Raw genomic sequence first — 23,143 nt, 5'->3', positions numbered from 1 at the left:
AGATTTTATTGTATGAGTATGAGTTCTAGGATTTGGATATCAGCTTAGAGATTGACTCTTAGGGGATTCAATAGTGCTGAATAAAATATGGCTAAGTTTCCAGAGAATTTGGTGGATTTTAGGGCGAATAGCTTAATATGAATCCATTTTATTTTCACCTAATCGTCCTTTGCTCTTAACCTTCACATGTCAATGTCAATGTGGGAATGCTCTCCATCATATTGAAACCCACTTAACAGATGAATATCAGAGTCCTCTGAGGCTCAGAGTGATGAAATGGGTTGCCCTTGTGTTGTGTTGTTTTTGGTTATGCCTGACTCTCTGTGACCCCATTTGGGGTTTTTGTGGCAGAGATACTGGATAGTTTGCCATTTCCTTCTCCAGTTCATTTTACAGATGAGGAAAATGAGACAAACAGGATTAAGTGACTTGCCCAAGGTCACACAGCTTTGTAAGTGTCTGAGGCTGGATTTGAACTCAAGAAGATAACTCTTCCTGATCCAAGCCCAGTGCTCTGTCTACTTTGCCCCCTACCTGCCTGGATACCCTTGTACACCCAACTATTTTAAGTTTCAGAGGTAAGATCAAGATCTCAGGATCTCAGATATAGATTTCCTCATTTTATAGATGGTTCAATTTCCTCATTTTATAGATGAGGACACCGAAGTCCAGACTTGTCAGATAACTTGTTTATTGTCTCACGGATAGAAAGTGACACAGGCAAGATTCAAATTGTAGACTTCCTATCTCTGGGTTAAATACTTTAATCATTGTCATTCTATCACCTATTTATAGGTAGATTGGGCATTGGCATAGTACCATATTCAAAGTACTTGCAGCTGGGTTGCTCAATGGATAGAGCGCCCACACTAGAGTCAGGAGGAACTGAGTTCAAATTCAGCTTCTGACATTTACTAGCTGTGTGATCCTGGTCAAGTCATTTAACCCTGTTTGTTTCAGTTTCTTCATCTGCAAAAATGAGCTGGAGAAGGAAATGGCAAACCATTCAGGTATCTTTGCCAAGAAAACCCCAAATGGGGTCATGAAGAATCAGACACAACTGAAAGGACTCAACAGTAACAAATAATAAAGTAGGACTTTTGGTAAGGATGAAGATATAAAAGGTTATAGTTATGTTTTTGTCCTCTAAAACATTCCCCAACAAAGATTTAGAAGATTGTCAGATGAAGCAGTTATTAATAAAACCAAAGGGAAACATTCATAAGTTCTTCTCATCTGTTCCAGAACTACATGGGAAGATGGACAGAAGCCTTCCATACCTTTAGTCATGGGGATCTCTAGTAAAATGGGGCCTGAAGCCTGAGAGGTTTCAGCCCTGGTCTGTCATCTGTAGCTAGGGATAAAAGATGGTCCCTGGCAAGCAATGTCTACAATGACATTTGAGACTGTTCTGCCCTAGGCAGATGCCTAAAGCCAACATAATCTCTGATTTCCTGTTGGAATCACAAATGGGCCTAAACCAGCTCCAGGTAGAGCACTACCTAGGGAAATGAGCACAGGCCCGCGTGGGTCCCCTCCAGGAAGCCTGAAGCTAGATGATATTTAATAGTTGTGCCTGGGTGTCACAGAAAGGATAAGGCAGAGGTATTTCAGGGTCCTCCAACAAGCCAAAAGCCAGTGGGCGACTTCTACTTGGGGGAATATCATGGATTTAGCAGGCAAAAACAAAACAAAACAAAACAAACAAAACCTATTCCTGGTTTATTATTGTACAAATTGAAGAATAAGACAGGATGGAGTTCAGAGCTTGCATTGGAGGCAAAACCCAGTGATTGTGGCAGAGGGCAGAGCTTATTTGAAGCTCCAGGCCTACCCTCCATCTCAGACCAAAGATGTAGAAGAAGGGAGAAAAAGAGATGAGGAGAACCCAACCTTATCCAAAGTTGTGCTGGGATATATAAAGACCTAGGACCAGCCAGAAGCTGTCTGTCCTATCCAAGAGTATGGAAGAGGGTAGCAGCTAGTTCTGGCACAAAATCCCAATCTAGGAATTGGGATTGGAAATATAAATACATTGAAAAAAACCCAAAACCTCTGAATACAATGAAGAAATTATGGGTTAAGAGAAGACTAACGGGTAAATCCAGAAGAAGAGAATGGCTGTACAAGTACAAGTAGAGTTTCAGAAAAAAAAAGAACGACCTTTCCATAAAGAATATAAGAGCTGGCGGAAGAAATGAAGTGATTAAAATATGAACTGAGTCCTTAAAGGAAAAAAATAGAAGGAGTGTGGCTCAGGATAGCAGGTAGAAAACATGTAGTGGACTCCTTGAAAAACAGAATGGAGCAAACATAATGACTTGGTGAGATAAAAGATTAGAACAAAGTAAAAAATCTGAAAAATTAGAACACATGAATTATTTGTTCCATTGAATGAAATTAAAAAGGTTTGCACAAACAAAATCAATGCAGTCAAAATGAGAAACAAAGCAGGAAACTAGGAAAATGTTTTTATAGAAAGTTTCTCTGATAAAGGCTTTATTTCTCAAATATATAGAGAATAGAGTCAAATTTATAAAAATAAGAGCTATTCCCCAATTGATAAATTGTCAAAGAATATGAATAGGCAGTTTTCAGAAGAAGAAATCAAAGCTATCTATAGTAATATGAAAAAATGCTCTATATCACTATTATTTAGAGAAATCCATATTAAAACAGCTTTGATGTACCACCTCACACCCACCAGATTGATAAATATGACAGAAAAGAAAAATGACAAGTGCTGGAAGGGGTATGGAAAAATTAGGAAACTAATACACTGTTGGTGAAGTTGTGAACTGGTCTAACCATTCTGGAGAAAAATTTGGAGCTATATCTTCCAAAAAAACATAATGAAAAAATGCTATTCATCTCCAGAGAGAGAAGTGATGAACTCTGCAGATTGAAGCATATTTTTCTACTTTATTTTTCTTGACATTTTTTTTGGCAACATGGGTAATATGGAAATGTTTTGCATGATTTCATATATATAATGGATATCACATTGCTTGTCTCTTCTATGAGTGGGGGGAGGGGCTAGAGGGAGAGACAGAATTTTGAACTCAAAAATAGGTGTAAAAAAAGAACAAAGTTGGATTAAATTGAAGGAAGAAATATTTACTTCACTTAAAAATAACTCACTTGAAAAACAGGTTGAGTAGAGATAATTAAGGAATCATCAGGGTCTTAAAAACCATGGCCATACAAAAATCTGAAAACCATACTTCAGGAAATTGTAAATGAAATTACCCAGATCCATAAGAACCAGAGATAAAGTTAAAATGCAATTATAATACTATGCAATGCAAAACCGCACAATGGGACACAAGAAAATACACAATACAATGAATACTTATTAAGTGCCTACTACATGGTAAGCACTGAAGATACTAACAAGCAAAAGATAGTTGCTATCTTGAAGTAACTTACAACCTGGAAAACAACACACAAAAGGAAGCACAAAAGGAGGGGAGAGGAGAAGATACCAGGTATAGGGGGCATGATGATGTAATGTAGTTGAATTCAAGGAATGTGTGCTGCTGGGAGAAATGAAAAGCTGACTGAGCTTCTGAGCCAGCTTTATGCCAAAGCTTCAGAAGGAATGTTTTGCTCTGCCCTTCAGCCCTCCAGTAAGAGAGCCAAGGGCTGCCCAGGATACCGATGAGGCGTGAGTACCAAAACTAAAACAATTTCTGGGATGATAAGTTTCCTTGGTGATGAGCTTTTCCTGTGGAGGTGGGGAAAGAGTTGGTAGTAGAAGTGTTGATGGTGAGGTTAAATCCAAGTAATGTAGCTGGTAAGGAATTAAGAAAAATGGAGAGAACCCACCAGTCACCTCCTAAAAGGTGAAAACCTTCAGCACTGTCATAGGTCAAATGCAGAGCTTCTGTGTCAAAGGAAAAACAGAGTAAGCAACAAAGAAAAAAAAAGGGTCCAAGTTTAAGTACCAAGGAAACATAAGATCATACAAAACTTAAGACTAGTAATATAGAGATAAACAATCTTGGAAATACTCTAAAAGCAAATGATAAAGATTTGCAACCAAGAGTAACTCTGCAAAACTGAATATAAACCTTTTGAGGGAAAATGGACCTTCAATAAAGTAGGAGACTTGCAAGCATTGATGATGGAAAGACCGGAACTACATAGAATTTTTGAAGCACAAATAAGGGCAATAGACAAACTTAGAAAGATGAATACATTTGAGCAATTAGGATGGGCTAAATTATGACCAACTGCACACATTCTTGTAGAGAAGAAACAACTGTCCATTCAGAATTCTACTGTCTCTAGGGGTTACATCATCATCACAACTAACATTTATGTAGCACCAGCCACTGTTCTAAGCACTTTACAATTGTTTCATTTAATCCTCACAACAGCCCTGAGGGTAGGTGCTACGGATATCCCTACTTTATAGATGAGGAAACTGAGGCAAACAGAGGTTAAGTAACTTGCCTAGGGTCACACAGCTAGTAAGTATATAAGGCTGCTTTTGAACTCAGGTTTTCTAGACTCCAGGACCATATCCATTGCACCCCCTAGCTACCCCTGTACACAGAAGAAGTAAAATAAGGCAAATGCAGGCCTATGTATGTATGATTTTTGTTATTTGTTGGTTTTAAGAAAAGAAAGAAAAGAGGGAAAAAGAAATACACTAGGGAAGAAATGAGGAGAAAAGGGAAGGAACTTATTACTTCTAATTGCTTTGCACTCGCAAAAAAAAAATACAAACATGAAGGAGGAGGCAAAGGGCGCATGACTCCAAGTTCAGCACTCTATTCACTACTCTACGTAGCTGACTTTTGTGATGCTCCACATTTAAAGAAAAGAAAAAATAGGGAAGGGTGCCAATGAAACATTTAAAAAACATAGAAAGCAAAAAGCAGAAAGAAATTCCAAAGGACAGACTAACAAGTCAGGAAATTTTGTTACTATCAAGTTAAACATATTAACTTTTAAAAACTTGTATATAATAGAAGGTCACAGTTTCAGATAAAGTATCTATCTTTTCTTATTCTTCTAACTGCTCTTTGTGTATTGATATGTTTGATATTTGATGATAACAAAATTCATAATCAAAAAGAAACCCCCCCCCCAACAGTTTTTACCTTCCACTGCTACTGGCTTATTTCCTTGTTAAGTCTCTCTGGGTTTAAAAATAGTCAGTAGTTTAAAGTGGATAATGACTTTCCCAAATGGTATAGTGGAAAGACTACTGGATTTCAATTGGAGTTCTGGGTTAGATTCCGAGCTCTGCTGTTTACCACTTGTGTGACCTCAGTTCACCCATCTGGACCTTCATTTCCTCATCTATCAAATGAGAATAGAACTGAAGACTTCCAAGTTTCCTTCCAGTTATAAGTTTATGATAATATAACTAGACAATTTCTAGGTCCCTCTTAACTCTAAAACCTATGAGCCTATGGAATGAAAGCGATCATGATGTTACACCAACATCCTTTTCCAGTAGCATTATTTCTCCAGCAGAAAACTTGAAACCTGATCTTTCTAAGCCTTTTGGCTCTAAGGTGATACTGTAAAGATAAGCTTCCATTACCTGATCAGGGTCAGGGAAGGAGCAAAGACTTTTCAGTTTCTCTTCCTGAACACTAAACTTTTCCCTAGCTTAGTCAAATGACTATTTTGGAATCCTTGTAGGCAACTGAATATAGGAAGAAGTTAAAGAACATCAAAGGCATCTCACTTTCAGCTTTTAGTACCCTTTACTTTCTTTCTTCTCCCTCCTACTCCCACCATGAATCATCAAGACTCAAAATATCTTATATTGCCATTTGATTTGCCTCTGACTTGTGTTTATGATCAGAGAGGCATGTCCATACACTAGAGCCATGAGAGGCTATTGAGCAAACTAGAGTAGGAAGAATTAGAGACTGAAGAAGAAACAAACACTGTCCATACTGTGCCTTGCCACTCATTTGGTCAGAAGTGGAAAAAAGACAGAAGTCACCAGACTGTAGGGTAGCCTACAAGATCCCAAAGAGATCTCTCATTATCAGTCATCCCTTCAAAGACTTTTCTATATTTCATTGATTTCTTCTGCTGTAGGTACCACAGTATGGTTCTAGAGTGCAATGGGGAAAGTTAGTATATCTCAATCATTAGGGAACATGGTCATTGTAGCATAAATAACTGGCTTAAATAACCCTACCCCCAACACACACATATGGGATAGAACAAGAGCAAATGGATTGACTTGACAGTAGGAAAGGCAAGTGAAATATAAGGAAGAAATCCTGGACAGGACTGTTTAAATCCCACAGTGACCTTTCCCAAAGTTATTTAAGAATCTAATACTTAGAGTAGGTTAGGTATAGTGCTGTGTGAGGACAGGGACATAGATTTATGACCTTTGCAGATACAGCTTTGTTTGATTTTCTGCATGTCACCCTCCATTCCAACCCATCATCACATGGCTGCCATAGTGATTTTCCTAAAACGTAGGTCTGACCATGACACACTCCTACTCAGTTACTTCCTATTACCATTAGCACTTTTTGTTTGTCATTTAAAACTCTTCATATTCTGGTCCCTTTTATCTTTTTGTCTTTGTCATTACTCTCCATGATCTCTATGATCCAAGTATCTAGGCTAGACCATATTTCCTATCTCATATGTCTGTTCCATGGAGGTCCTGGCTCTAGATGCCTTTGGGCATTGTGGGATTTCTTTTTCTTTCCCAGCATCTAGTACAGTGACTGACATATAGTAGGTACTTAATAAGTGCTTATTGATTACTTGATCCCTGTGGCCACATATGGATATCTTTATGCCTGGTGGAACCTCTGTATTCTTCTCATAATTCCATGAAGAATGCTGTTTTTTCCTTGAAGCAACCAGTTTCACCTGCCATGGGAAGGGCTTCAGACCTATTATATGGCTATCCTTCTTCCCTTCTAACTCTGTGTCACATTCTTCCAGCCTCTGGTTTCCTGATATTGGTGTCAATGTCTGAAAAGATTAGGACCTATGACCCAAAATTTCAGTTACCACGCATATTATGTGTACATCATACTGTACAAAATGACAAAAATAGTTATCCTTGAGAAATAACTATCTAAAACAGGGTACTTAATCTTTTTTGTATCATTGATCTCTTGGGTAGTCTGGTGAAGCTTATGGACCTCTTCTCAATAAAAAGTTTGTAAGAGCATAAAATAAAATATACTGGATTACACAAGAAACTAAAAGTTAGTGAAAATAAAGATGTATTTTTTTCTCATCCAAGTTGAAGGACGTCTGAAATCTATCTATAGACCCCAGGCTAAGAACCCCTTATTGATAAAGAAATTATGTATCTAATCTTTCATACATCTGACTTTGTAGAGAGGATTCTTTTAAGAGTTGGTTTAGACCTCTGAGATCCTCTCCAAATCTGAGGACCCATGAATCTGTGACTAGACATTGGGAGAGCTGGGTTTTGATTCCAGTGACATCAGAAATTAGTTGTATGACCTTGTACTTCCCTTCTCTGGGACTTCAGTCTATAAGATCAAAGTTCCCTCGCCCCCTTTTAGAAATGAACTTCCATAAAGGTAGATTTTTATCAACCCTCAGCTTCTATTGCAGTTACATGCATCTATCCTACCATTCTCCTCAGCAAAATGCTAGAGCCCCTTGGTTCTATAACAAAGCCAAACACTTGTGAGAGATTAACTTTCTGGACCAGACCTCTCTCCAGAGAAATCATATCACATTCCCACCTAATAAGGTCCAGAAACAAATGTTATCAGGCAGGAAAAAAAACAAAACACCAGCAACTTTCTCAATTAGCATTCTGGACCCTCCAATGAGCTGAATTCAAACCAGAGGCCTGGCTTGGTCCCACCTCCACCACAGGCAGGGCATGTCTTCTTCTGAATGGAGGCTCTCTATCCAAGGTTCTTTAGCCATTTTGGCAAGACATTGAGGACAGCCTCTGAACTTGACCCTCAATAGCCAGGGGGCTGGCTCTTTCCTGATTCAAACCATCTTTTCTTTGTGCTGCCAAATCCATTACCTGGATTTTCCACAGGATGCTTGATCTCCTTTACCAGGTCAGCATTCACACAGATGGGCCATTGGACAGCTTAGCTGTCAGGCCAGGAGAAGATAAAAGTCGTCTTTTTCATGTTCATCACTTTCTTTTCTACAGAAGAGGAGCAGAGATAGAAAGCAAGAAAAAGTTAAAAGGGCAAATTGCCCTTTTTTCAATATATTTGTGGATCATTACATCACCAACTCCTCCAAAGAGAGTTAAGATGGAAAACAAGCAGATTTATAGATGGTTCAAAGTGATCAAGAAGTAGCCTGAAGTTCTCAAATCTTCTTGGACTTGATGATATCTCACATTTCTATGGCACAAAAAGCTTTATAAAGCACCTTCTTCAGGACAACCCAAGAAGGGCAGTGGAAAGGTCAGGATTTTAATTACAGTATTATCCATATTATTCCACTATGCCATGTCACCTTATCTACTTCATAAAGTTGTTACGTCAATCAACTTAGATAATGTATGTGAAAATGCCTTGGAAGTTTTGAAGTTGGATTAGATGACCTCTGAGCTCTCTTAAAAATCTGGAGTCCCTTCCATGACTTTATGATTAGAATTTGGAAGAGCCGAATTTTAGTCCCTGTTACATTAACTAGCTGTATGACTTTTCTTGGCCTTCATATTATTATCATTATTTCTAACTCTTTTTTCATGGTCTCTGGCTCAAGGGGATATTCAAATTGGAGTACGTTTTGATAACAAAATATGATCCATTGCTTGAAAACACTGTTATTGACTTGTTATTCTGAGACACATGTGGTAGTTAAGAAGGTCTCTATTGAACTAGTTATCCTCTCTCCTTACCCTTTTCAAAGCCAATGCCTGCCTTTTTTTTTTTTTTTGACTATGGAGAGCAATTCACTTAGGAGTAAATATATTCTGGAGCCAAGGGGCTGAGTCTTAATCTATAATAATGCTAATTTTTCTATAGTGCCATAAGGATAGATCTGGAGTTTATAAGCCTATATGCTGGCCTCATGCACACAATGCTTGAATTCATTAAGCTATACTTTGTTTTAGTCTTTTTCTGTTTGTCTCACTCAGTATCTGCATTTGGGTGTTCTTAGAAATAAACTCCACAGAGAACAGATCAGATTGGGCTTCTGTGTAGATAAGTACTTCTGTTAGACTGAAAGGGGCTAGAGTTCTCATATCCCCTATAATGTCCATATTGTCCTTTTCCTGAGAATAATGCAGTTTGATTCAGTTAGGAGAGAGTTGACTAAGAGCTAGAGAATGAACATGCCTCAGTCACCTATTGGTTGGATAAGTTTGGAGAAGTCTCTTTGATTTACAGTTTTGACATCTGTAAAATGGGAATAATGATTGGTGTCTTAATAAGAGAAATGATGATTATAACTGGGAAAAGCTCCAGTCTTTCCCATGAGCTTCAGTCGTACACTACCAAATGCCTGTTGGACATTTCAGACTGGACACCCCAGAGACATCTTCGGCTCAGAGTTTCTCAAACTGTCTTACATCCCAAACTCTCCTGGTTTCTGAACTTAAATATCTCTGTTGAAGGTTCCTCCAAACTTCCAGTCTCCCTGGTTCATAATCTCTGTGTTATCCTGGCCTCCTCACTCTCCTTCATTCCACATCTTGCCATTTTTACTACATCCACGGCATCTCTCAGTCTGGCTCCTTCTTTTCACTCACCCCAGCTCCTTCCTTTGTTTAGGCCCTCATCATCTCTTGCCTGGATTATTGCAAACATCTCCTGTTTGTTCTCCCTGCCTCAAGTCCCTCAACACTTTTGTCCGCCCTCTGCTAAAGCAATTTTCCTAAAACTCAGACCTGACCTTACACAAACAAACTTGAGCAGTTTCCTATGGACTGTAAGACACCAAAAAAACTCTGCTTAGTTTGAAGGTCCTGAAGAAACTAGCCCCACCGTGCTCTTTTGCCTCTCTGAATTTTGCTTTCCCTGACAGGGGAGCCTGACGAGCTAGCTTTCTCTCCTCATACATGACATCCCATCTCCCACCTCTGGGACAGTGCATTGGCTGGTTTCTATTCTGGATTGCACCTCCTCCTTACCTCCAATTCACGGAGCATCTCTCTTCCTTTCAGATAAAGCTCAAACATCCCCTAGTCCCCTCCCTCCATCCTAAACTACTTTGTATCTAACTTGTTGTTCAGTTTCAGTCATGTCTGACTCCTTGAGACTGCATATAGGGTTTTCTTGGCAAAGATACTGGAGTGGTTTGCCATTTCCTTCTCCATCTCATTTTACAGATGAAGAAACTGAAGCAAACAGGATTAAGTGACTTGCCCAGGGTCACACAGCTGGTAAGTGTCTGAGGGTAGATTTGAACTCAGGTCTTCCTGACTCCAGGCCCTGCACTCTATCCACTGTGCTACCTAGCTGCCCACCTCAAGATCATATTAGTTTATTTGGATGCCCCATCACAATGTAGTAGACTCATACTGAGCTTGTAATCACTAAACACTTCCCTGCTCCTCCCTGATCTTTTTCAGAAGTTTTTTTTGTTGTTATTCAGTTGTTTCAGTTGTGTCTGACTCAGCCTCACAGAGTTCCTTTCTTCCTTTTAGATAAAGCTCTTCATTTTCTTTCCTTATTTCCCCAGCTGCTATTCCCTCCCTCCATCCTAAACTACTTTATATTTAACTTGTTGTTTTTGTTCAGTTGTTTCAGTTGTGTCCGACTCCTTGTGACCCATTTGGGGTTTTCTTGGCAACTATGTTACAGTGATTTGCCATTTCCTTTTCCAGCCCATTTTACAGATGAGGAAACTGAGGCAGAGTTAAGTGACTTGTGCAGGGTCTCACAGTTAGCAAGTGACTGAGGCCAAATTTAAACTCAGGTCTTCTGACTCCAGCTAAGTGCTCTATCCAAGATGCACTGTATCTAACCACTTAGTATGCATTTGTATTTATTTTCTTTACATTTATGCTACATACATTTTCATATCTACTCATTTTCTTCCCCTCCCTCCTCATTATAATGTAAACTCCTCGTGAGTAGAGATTGTTTCATTGTGCTTGTATTTCCAGCCCCAGTCACAAAGTTAGGCACTTGGTGAATGTTTATTGAATGACTGGTTTGCAGATACTTTCATACATTATCTTAGTTGAGCACAACAATCTAATCTGCACTAGTAACTATTATAGGTGTTACCCCCTTTTACAAAGAAAAGATATTAAATTAAATTAAATTCTGGTAATACAACTAATTGATGTGAGATAGAATCTAGGTCTCTTTTGACCACAAATTTCAAATTCTTTTCACTCAAACTTGTTTCGCTTTCTTACCTACTTCATAGAGTTGTTATCACGATCAGGTGACATAGCATACGTGAAAACATTTTGAAAACTGTCAAATGTTTATCCGGATTTAAAGGATTATTAATAAAAAAAACAACTTGCTTTCTTCCTCCTCCTCCACCCCTGCACCTTGTATCCTTTTGTTGGCCTTCTGATCAAGAAGTCATGCAGTTCATGGGAATGACTTGCAATGATTTGTAACATCGATGTTGCTTGGATTGTCCCAGGATGATTGTCTAAAGTCACTTCAAGCTTTAAATCTATAATTTTATGACCCCTTAAATGCAAAACAGATCTTAAACAGAGAGGCTTCCTTTTGCCTTTTTGAGTAACCCTAATGTTTAGGGGCTATACAGGTAAGCAGTTCCAGTTATACCTATATAAAAAGATTTGAGGTCTGCAATAGAGCGATTATATTTGGACAGAGAAGGAAAGAAAGAAAGAAAGAAAGAAAGAAAGAAAGAAAGAAAGAAAGAAAGAAAAGAAAGAAAGAAAAAAGAAGAAAAGAAAGAAAGAAAAAAGAAAGAAAGAAAAAAGAAAGAAAGAAAGAAGAAAGAAAGAAAAAAGAAAGAGGAAGAGGAAGAAAGAGGGAAAGAGAAAGAAAGAAAAAAGAAAGAGGAAGAAAGAAAGAGAGAAAGAAAGAACAAAGGAAAGAAAGAAAGGAAAATTCTCTCAGGGCATGAGCTGGGAGAATTCATCAAAATGGGCCTCAGGGTAACTGGTTCATTCTCTGTCATCCTATATAATATCTCCTCAAATGACTTGGAAAACTTTAATTACGTTTGTGCCTTTTCTTTCAGCTCCTGTTATCTTGTGAACTTCTGCAGGGGTGGGGGGAAGAGAGAAGGAATGGGGATTGGAGACCGAGTGGGTTACAGCACAGCCTAGGCTCTCTCTAAAGAGCTTTTGTTTCCCTGCCCAGGTATTAAGTTGATGGCACAACAATCAGAGGTGCATTTGGTTCCCTTTCCCCCTCCCCTTCCCTGGGTCTGAATGTGGGCCTTGTGTTCTCCCAGGCTGCCATCCTCAGGCTTGCGCAGGGGACCAAAAGAGAATGGGCCACAGGAATGTACCTAGAACAGAGACAAATTGTTCAAGCCTCCTGAAGAAGGAAAGAAAAAAAGGGGTGGGGGAGGCGGAGAGAAGAAAAACGTTCCTTGTAGTTTCAGTTTCTCTAGAGATATTTGGAGGATAGCACGGCAATTTTTTTTCAAGGGGGGAAGGGGCCAAAAAGAGAGAGGCTCGTTTTGTCAGCACAGTGGCCCATAGAGAAAGGTGACATTTGAGAGAACAATTGCTAGGTTGTTTGGGCACATTCGCAGCTATGAATGAGGCTTAAGAAAAGGTGTCTTTGGACTCCTAGTAATAGTCATCTTCATCATTCCTGCTCTCTCTCTCTCTCTCTCTCTCTCTCTCTCTCTCTCTCTCTCTCTCTCTCTTGCTCTCTCTCTCTCTCTAAGTTGCCTTATGAAATAAGGGCACACAGGTAATAAACAAAGCACTATAAAAGATCAGATTGTGGTATACCGTGGGCTCATTTCATTGTAGGAGCAAGGCATTCTGCTCACCACTACCACCACCACCACAGCAGATGCCTCGCCTTCAGTGCTGGGGCTAGAGGGTGAGGTGGGAGGGTGTCACTATACCCCTCTCTTCCCTCCCCCAAGGCCACATTATTTGGAAGGGGCTCTGGGAAGTCCTCTTGGTCATCTGATCCACACCAGACAACAACCAGTGTCAGAGGAAAGGATGTCAGGGGACAGACGGGGACCCTTGGATGTGCTCATTTGGATTTTGGATTTGACATTAGTTCCTCAGTTTCAAGCCATGTGTCAGATCCAGGTAAGTTGCTGCCTGGGTCAAAACAAGTATTTGTACACCCTCTAGCTTTGCTTCCCTAGGAAAGGTTGCCGCCATGTGCCTTTACTGTGAGACTTGTCTGCCTTGGCGTAGGAATTCTTGGGTGACCTGGATGCAGATTCAGGAGGATGGTTCCTGTTAGTTTCTGCTGGGGGGACCCTGAGAGATCAAGAATGCAGACCTCTTCAAATCGGGTTTGAAAGACCAGGATGCTGTCCAGTTAGTTGCTGGGCCATTTTTGCAACGGATGGAGAGAGGTATAAGTGATTCTCTTTCGTCTGCACTGATGTCCCAGCTGCCGGGTTCCTGGCTTAACCTTCCCATTGTTCCCTGGATGATTCAATACAATCAAACTGTGGCTCTCTGCTGACTGCTTTGGAGGGAGGGCCCTGGTGGAAGAGGGCTGGAAGAAAAAGCAAATGAGTAGCAGGCAACCGGAGAGGACCTAGTTTCTTACAGCATGTCAGTATTCAGTGTCCTCTGCTAAAGTAATTCATCCAAACAGAGCTGCTGAAAGTCAGTCTCCCATAGGCTAGGACTTGGAGCTGATAAGTGGAGAGTTCTCTGTGTGAGCCCAGGCTTTGGGGCTTTCTGGGCATTATTCTTCCCTTCCCTGGGCCTTGTGCATGCCTTGAGTCTTGGCAATCATAGCCTGGAGCAGAATATAATGAGGAATAGAGTGAAGTAACACATTGGCTTTTCAGGGAACAGGGTGATGTGTGAATATGTCTGTGTGAGGTTTATGGACAAGCATATGCCTAACACATATATTTTAAAGGTACTTTATAAGGCCTCATAAATACACAGACTTTATTTATTTCCTGTGTCCTTATTTCATTGATGCGTGAAAGTTCATATGCTTAAGAGTGGATATTGGTATTTAGTATTTGGTTCTATCTCTTTTTTAGAGAAGGGCTTAATAGCAACAATGTAATAATTTTCTCTCTCAAGTTATAATTGGCATCGTTCAAAAGACATCATATCATAGAGACAATGTGGTTTAGCAGAAAAATTAATGGCGTCACAAGTGTGTTCAAACCCTCTGATGTTAGCTGTGTGACTGTGGAAAAGTCACTTGATCTGTTGGAGCCTCAATTTCCTCATCCATAAAATGGACATAATACCTATGATATTATTATCTCTTAGGGTTGTTGTGAGGCTCAAACAAGATGATATAAGTGAAGTGCTTTGTAAATTGTAAAGCACTGTATAAAGCTAATGACTGTCATCATCACCATCACCATCACCATCATCATCATCATCATCACCATCATCTCATTCTCATCTTTTTCAATGGATTTCAGAGAGATGCAGTCCTGGAACAAGTCACTAGACTCTTATTATTCTTTTATATTTAACATGCTATGGATTGCTGCACAAGTTGATATAAATCATTGCTTTTTGCAGTTGAATAAAATAGTAGGATATAAGCTCATCTTTTTTGTAGGCTCACTGTAAGCATTCTTGGGACGACTCTAGCAGGAGACAGTAGTAATGACAGTATCCTTTCCCCATATAGTTTTGATCTCCGTGCTAGATCTCTCTATATTTTGGAAGATTTTTATTTGCTGCAGTTTGGAGATAGTGTTTGGTATGATGACCTCTATTTAGAACAGTGTTCTTTAGTTTTCATGTTGTTGTTGTTCAGTTGTTTCAGTTGTGTCTGACTCTTAATGACCTAACTTTTGGATTTTCTTGGCAAAGATACTGGAGTGCTTTGTCGTTTCCTTCTCCAGCTCATTATACAAATGAGGAAACTGAGGCAAATAGAGTTAAGTTACTTGCCCAGGGTCATACAATGTCTGGGTCCAGATTTGAACTCAATGAATCTTCTTGACTCCAGGCTGGGCACTCTATCCACTGTGCCACCTAGCTGCTCTTTTCTTAGGTAACCTAAACCAATCACTGTCTAGTCTTGTTAAAGATATCCTTCTATAAATTCTGGTGGCAATGGCCTGGTCATGAATAGCTATCAAAAAGTCTCCCATTTTTCTTACAAGACAAATATGTTTGACTCAGACTTTTGTTGAACCCCTTCTTTTTTCTTTTTTAAACTTATGGTTGCCTAAATTCATGTTAATGTCATGCATGGAGGGCCTTTCGATTCCATTCTTGTATCTTAGCTATTTCATGGGCTCTATCTGGAGATAAACCATTTTTGGTTTCATTCAACAAATCTAAAGGTGTGTGCCTGTTATCAGACAATACTATTTCTTGGTGAAGTGATATCTACTTGTTCCCAAAAGATCTCTATAGATTTTTGACCTGCATACATAGTATAAGAATGTCAGTCAATTCTGACGTTTGTCAAGGATGCATTCATTTTTCTGTACTTGCTTTAGGATGATGATTCTTATGTTTTGTTTAATATTGTGCAGGTTTTTATTAGCTTTTTTTTCCTTTAGCTCAATTCTGGTGCATTTTGCAGTTCTGAAGGAATACATCAAAATGGCTATTGTATAAGTCAGTTGCTTTAAACTGTTTCTTCCCTTTGAGTTTAGAGTTTAGGATACCAGTAAGTATCATGTATTCAGCCTCAGCCTTTCCTTGTTAACTTTACGGTGGTGTGTTGCTGCCTAGAGGAGAGAACAGCTTATTTTTAGGTATCACCTTTATCCATTGATTTCATGTGACCTCAGGATTCTAACCCAAAGTTTTCAGTTTCTAGCATTTCATGATGTACATTAAGGTGCACATTCTAGCCTTTCATGGTGCACATTTAAATGTATTGGCATTTTGATATCACTGGAGAAAGATTGCATGGGATAAAAGGGCTTTTTAATTTGTTTTGGAGGTACCATATTGCTTAATGTTTTCCATGCACATTACGTGATTAATATGAGGTTTTGGTTTGACTCTTTTAATTTGGAGTCATATTTATTTTTATTTAGGAGAGATGATAATGGACTGTGCAGAACCATAATGGGATCAAATTGTCTCTCATGTTTTATATTTTTGGTAGAACGTGTAAATAATTAATAACAACAATAATAGTAACAATAACTAGCACTTGTACAGAGCTTTATGTAATAATGTTCTCATTATGCTTGGGACTATTTACATATTTGCAGTATATAAATAAACCTTGAGTGGGAACTGAGTCAAATATTTTGTTATGATAAAAAAGGGCAATATAAATATCATGGAACTTTTGGGCAACTTGTTCAATAAAGAACTAAGAAACTGATAAGTATGTTTATCTTTATGCACTTATGCATCTGGGACTTTCTGGCATAACTTCTTTGCTCTTCAACCAATATATTTTTCATTTAAATATTTATAGATTTCTTTTAAAAAGTGACACAAGCTGTGAATGCACTATAGAAAGTCCATAAATACCTTCTTGGCCTTTATTTAGAAGTGTTGCTAGTGTTCTGATTCTTTAGTGATAGATATGTCATATCTTCTGTTAAGAAAGTAGAATCAAGTTGAGGTCTGAGAGGGAGCTGAGAAAATGCTTTGGTAGCCCCTTGTGGCGGCACATTCCTTTAATCTCAGATATCTGTGAGTCCAAGGCTCTTGAATCTCTTGAGCTTTGAAATTTTGAGGTGTAGTGGGCTATGCTGATCTGGTATCTGCACTAAGTTTGGCACCCATATGGTAAATTAGCTGTCTGCACTAAGTTTAGCACTAATATGGTAAACCGGGGGTGGTAGTGGGGGCAGGGAGTAGCATGGAAACTGAGCAGGTCAGAACTTCCACATTGATCAAAAGTGGGATCAGTCCTGTGAATAGCTCCTGTACGTTCAACCGGATGAAATGGGGAGAACCAATCTTTAAAAAAAAAAAGGAAAACACTTTGCTAGTAATTTAGCCACCAATGTGAAGCATTTGAGCCAATAATTATGAATCTCATTCAGCTATGCTACTTTCCACTTTTCAAAGAAGCTAGAGCTGTGGTCCTCTTCCTTGATGGAACTGTTTTGTCCTTCGATGGACAAAATCGGTGGTGCTCCTTGCGTTAGTACCTCCTAGAACAGAGCTTGTATACTGGAGACTTAACCATTTCAGCTCTGGAATTCCTACCCTGGAGCTCGTGCTACCTTATGTAGCTGGCACTCGTCATGCATCATTTTACACCTTGTCTTCCTGTCACATATATATATTTGACCTATATACCATATACTTTGAGAGTGTCTATCAATTCCATTCCTCTTTCTCCTCATTACTATTTTATTGTTATGGAAAAGTTGTCTGATATGGATAGTATCTGGCATATAGTAGGTGCTTAATAAATATTTATTGATTGATTACCACTTGGCCTTTCTCTATAGTTAAGGTAGGATGATAATAACAACAACAACAACTAAGATGTCTATTTCTTCCTGATATCCCTATGAGGTAGGTAGGACCTATTTTATCAGCACCCTTTTTAAAGATAAGAACTCAGAGTAATAATTTGAAGATGAAGAGAGAAATCCCAGTTGTATGTACCACAGTTAGCACTGGGACTTTTACTCCAATTCCACCATTTTTTTTTACTAGACCACTCTAATTTCTCATAATCAACAATCATTCTCACTCTTACAGGTTGTTCATGTTCATGGAACCTACAAAAGGTCAGAAAGTATCTTTGAAATATACACAAAACACCCTTATGAGATGAGGAGGCAGTGTTATTGAGTGGGAAGAGCATGAACTCTGGACTCAGTGGACTTGTGTTCAAAAATTGCATCTGATGCTTACTAACTATGTGACCATAGGCAAGTCACTGAACCTCCCTGGGCCTCGGTTTCTTCATCTATCAAAAGAAGGGATTCAAATAGATGATCTCTGAGGTCTCTCCTAACTAGAAAGCTATAATTCTATGACTTGTGCACATAAATTAAGTCACTCATACAAAAACATTCAAAATCTACACAATAAGATGCAAAATGAAAGGTATTCTACATCATGGCCATGCATATTAAAATAGAAGGTATATGAATAGTTCTTATATCTTTAGTGTTTTTCCCCCCCATTTTTACTGGGCCTATTAACCTTATTTGTGTAGGGCACACTTGATGTGATAGTTCCTCTACCAAAGCAGATCAGCACTTTCTTTGAAATCAGATTTCTGAGACTCTAAGTTTTCAAGAGCTGCCTGGGACACTAAGAAGTCAAATAACAACCAGTGTCAGAGATGGGACAGGAACCTTAATTTTCCTTCCTCAGAGGCCAGCTCTCTATGTAATGAACCAAATTGTCTTTGTTGAAGTAATACACATGTATATCACAAAATGCAAATATTAGAAGGATCCTTAGAGACCATCTAATTTAAAAAAAATTATATATATATATATATATATATATATAGTATGTGTATATGCATGTTTGTATATACATGTAATCCTAAAAATCTATTTTAAACTACTGAAGCTTAAAACGGCACCAAGATTTTTTTTTGACACCCTGTATAGATAAATATAAATACACACATATGTATTACATATATATACACTCTATGTGTATATATGAACACATATGATGTATATATGAAGAAGAACACATTAATATATGCTTATGAGACACATATGCATGTATAGATTTTTGCTTACAAGTAACACTAGAATATTTTATATCCATACTACATTTTCGGTCTGACAATCTCCCAAGTACCATCTTTCAAATAATTTTTTAAAAAAATCTCTCAGTTTCTCAGTTAGAAAAAAACAACAACAAACAAAATCGAAGCACCCAGAGTTTCAGTTACCTGCCCAGGGCTACAAAGGAAGCCATTCAGAGTTCCAACCAGAAAACTTTAGACTTCCTAGAAAAGAAGCATTACTCTATAGATTTACAGTGATTTATGTGTCTATTTGTGCATATCTGTGTATGTGTACATAGAGCACACACACTAGATTAGTATACACACTGTGAAAATAGTTATATATATTCACAATGGAATGAAGCATATACTCTGTGTTTCTATGTATACCGAGGTGAGTGAATATGCTATTCATAAATCTGTATATAGGTACAAGTTTGAGCTATAGATATTTTTTTCTCTTTTGGTATGAATTTGGGAGTTCATCCGTGTAAGGAAGGCTTGGTAAGGAAACTTTTTATGCCATTCCATATCAGCAACTACAAATCCTTTAACTTAGTATCTCATATTAGTGGGAGTTGCGATATGTATATTTCCAAAAGGAAACAAAAGTTCTACCATAGCTGTCTCAATATTCCATGACAGTGTAATTGTCTAATCTTCATTTATTTGTTGAACCTTTCTCTGCTCCTGTTTTCTTTTTTAGACAATTTATTTCTCTTTTTAAAGTTTTATTAACTTTGATTTTACACCATAATCATTTTTCCCCAACGTGCCCTCTGACCTGACCACAATTGTTCCTCCCTTCCTAACAAAGAAAAGAACTTAGACATATCCAAAGTGTACAAGTAGGGTGCCTGAAAGAATATAGCAATTGCCACATCCACAGTCCTCTCCCCACCAACTCTTTAATGAGAAGAGGAAGATGTATTTCCTCATCTGTTCTCCAAGACCTAACTGATCATTATAATTAATTAGAATTCTGTTGCATCTTAGTGTTCCTTTTATTTACATGTATCCTTTGTGCATAGTTCTCCTGATTCTGTTTTTTCTTTACTATGCATCAGTTCAGAACGTTTATCCCAAGTCTCTATGAATTCCTTATATTCACCATTTTTACACTGCAATAATATTACATTATATTCAGCTATTTATTCAACCATTTCCCATTCAATGTGACCCCACTTTGTTCCTACTGTTAGCTGACAAAGAGCTCTTCTTTGATCATTTTGTTATATACTGGAGACTTTTGTTTTTGCGCTTGATATCGTTGTGATGTATAAGTACATCTGCTCTGGTTTTTCCAAGTCACTCTACTTACTATGAAAATAACAGAGTTTTCAATATGACATCTTTAAGTCTAGGGATAAGTTCCTCTCTATGATGGCTTACAATTGTGGAGTTTTTTTCCCATTGAACTAACCAGATATCTGATTGAACTGATTCAATCAAAAGGTAATTTTGGTGGCATATAGACCTAATGTTAATATTTTCATGACTTTTTGTACCCTCTCTCATGCTCCGCTTTCTTTACTCCTAATGCAGATTCATTTAATCTATGAATTTTGCATAGTATTGGAGAGGGGAGTGAATTCTCCCTGGGAAGGTAGATTTTAGAGCTGGGAAGGGACTATAAAAGTCATCTAGTCCAATCCCCTCATTTTACAGTTGAGGAAATTGAAACCCAAAGAGGTTAAGAGATTTACTATACAAGTAGTAAATGGCAGATTTATGTGTTCTTTCCCCAAATTATAGTGTGAGCTCCTTGAAAGCAGGAACTATCTCATTTTTTTCTCTCCCAATTTTGTATGTCCAGCACTTTGCATGGTACTTGGCACATTTGTTCATTAATTTAAAAGCACAATCTGGACCCAGGTCTTCTAACTTCAAATTTAGTACATTGAGCTATGCATCAAAACACATGTGTGATGTACAATGGATGTATCTAAAGTCACAGAGTGGATGCATTTAATTTCTTTTCCTTACCCACTTCAGTGACTCCAAATGGGAGACCCGCATGGTCAACAGTGTAGAGTACTGCATAATGGAGTCAAAATTGTTATTTAAATAAAACCAAAGAGTTATAAAATACATCATTGCCTGTGAATGCTATAATTAACACCAAGACAAGGCACAGTCTATTGCTACCAAGTTCTAATAAGTAGGCATTTTGCCTATGTGATGACTGGGCAGGCCATGGCCAATGATGTTCAGCCTGGACATTTGCCTTTTACAGATTTATGGGGGTATGGGGACCCGGAACTCAGACACATGCATTATTCACTGTTACTTTCTCTATTAGTCTTGTGGGTAAGGGCGGCATTAACCGCTAGTCCAGGAGTCTTTGAGGAATGGCATTGCCACGCTTTAGAGAATATACAGTCTTGTGTGTTTGGCTTTAAGAGACTCTGTGGTGACTTGAGGTGCTCAGGAGGATTTCAGAACAGATTGGCTTATAGCCATTTACTGTTGGCTAATAATTGCACTAATCTTTGCTAGTGAGGCTTTGTGTGGATATGTTTCTCCCTCCCTCCCTCTTTCCCCCATCTGAGAACAGTAGGGGAATTGTGTTTCTGGACTCTTCCATAAGATAGGTCAAGAAACTGCAGCTGGGTGGATAAGGTCTCCAGTTAGACCCACTGGGTATTAGACTGAAGCTATCAATAAGGAACCTGAGACCTTAGCATTAAAGTTTTAGCCAAATTATACTGAAACAATTTACTGTCCAAGAAGTTTTATGTCCCAGTGATATTGAAGCAATACCTTTTCTGAGGAACATGGCAGAGAGGAAACTGATTTCAGGAGCAGGAGGGAAGGTTTTCTCTCTGTATATATGAGTGTGTGTGTGTGTGTGTGTGTGTGTGTGTGTGTGTGCGCGTGCGCGTGTGTGTGTATGACAGAGAGAGAGAGAGAGAGAGAGAGAGAGCGAGCGAGCTATTTCTAGTATGACAAATTCACAGAATAAATCTGTATTTGAGACTAGTACAGTGGAAAGAAAGAATAGTTGTTCTGGAGTCGTGAGTTCAAATCCACCTCAGAATTTTACTAGTTGTGTGACTATGGACAAATTATTTATTTTCCTTTGTCCTTAGTCTACTTAACTATAAAATTTAGGGGTTAATCTAGATGTCCTTTGAGGTCCTTTCTAGCTCTATTATTTTATGATTGAAACAGAAATTGTAGATGAACATTAGAGAGGAGGGCATATTTTCATCTTGTGGAATAAAGAGAGGGAGAATTTCACTACCTAATAGCTGATTTTAGAGTTCTCTGAGCTCTTGAACTCTAAGAAATACGGTCTGGTCATAGGAAGTCCTCTGGAACCAGCTTCCTGTAGTTTATCTCAGTATTTCTGCTCATTTAAGGAGGTATGGCAACACAACGGTGAGAGTGCTTAGCTTAGAGGCAGAAAGACTTGGCTCTGCATCACACTTCAGGCACTTTCTAGCTATGTGGCCCTGGGAAGACATTTAAACTCTTTTAGCCTGTTTCCTCATGTGGAAAATGGAGGTAATAACAGCACCTACCACATAGGGCTGTTGTTATGAGTCTCAAAGGAGAAATGTATGTAAAGTGCTTTAGTAAACCTTAAAATGCTATGTAAATGTAAGTTATTATTGTTGAGAGGTAGCTAGATGGCACAATGGATAGAGCACCGGGCTTGGAATAAGGAAGACTCATCTTCATTAAGTTCAAATCCGGCCTCAGATACTTATTAGCTGTGTGATCCTGGGCAAGTCAGTCCCTCCTCTGTAAAACGAGCTGCAGAAGGAAATGACAAACTGCTACAGTATCTCTGCCAAGAAAACCTCAAAAGGGGTCACAAAGAGCCAGACAGGACTGAAAAATGAATCAACAACAACACAAATGATTGTTGAGAGGCAGCATGGAAGGATGATAAGAGAGCTGGGCTCGAAGCCTAGAGAACCTGTGTTAAAGTCCTTCCCTATCCCTGTGGTTGTTAGGCTGCCCTGTAGGCTCCATTGTAGGGAGCTAATATCTGGCTACAGAGATAGAATAACAACACATCCTTCAACACACAAAGTGATATTTCATTATAGATTACTATGGTACCTGGTCTAAAGTTGGCACTCAGTAAGATGAACCCATAGAATCATCTTGTTAAAAACATCATCAAGCTGAAAAGGACCTCAGAGGTCATCTAGTGCAACTTCTTCATTTTTCGGATGAGAAAACTAAGGCCCAGAGAAAGGAAGTGATTTATCACACATTCAACAGGTGGGAACTAGCAGAGTCAGGAATCAAACCCATGTCCTCTAACTCTAAATCTAGAGTTTTTTTTTTCCTGCTATACCACCCTGCCTCTCCATTTGCTGCTTTGTGTTTTCCCTTTTCTCTCAAAAGTAGCCTCTTAAACTTCTGACTCCCCTGTCTTTCTCTTCCATCATCATCAC

At 38.6% G+C, this 23,143-nt stretch overlaps 1 long non-coding RNA gene across 1 annotated transcript in view; it reads left to right on the top strand.

The window, feature by feature from the left end:
- Nucleotides 1-12,766: 12,766 nt before the first annotated feature.
- Nucleotides 12,767-23,143, top strand: part of LOC110219339 (uncharacterized) — a 58,967-nt gene continuing 48,590 nt past the window's right edge. Inside the window, exon 1 of the long non-coding RNA XR_002327589.2 lies at nucleotides 12,767-13,183. This is a non-coding gene — a long non-coding RNA (uncharacterized LOC110219339). The remainder of the gene's footprint in view (nucleotides 13,184-23,143) is intronic.

The sequence above is a fragment of the Phascolarctos cinereus genome, unplaced genomic scaffold (genome assembly GCF_003287225.1).
Source record: "Phascolarctos cinereus isolate Bilbo 61053 unplaced genomic scaffold, phaCin_HiC Scaffold_5;HRSCAF=322, whole genome shotgun sequence".
Classification (NCBI taxonomy): Eukaryota; Metazoa; Chordata; class Mammalia; order Diprotodontia; family Phascolarctidae; genus Phascolarctos; species Phascolarctos cinereus.
This window is presented reverse-complemented; position numbering and strand designations above follow the sequence as displayed.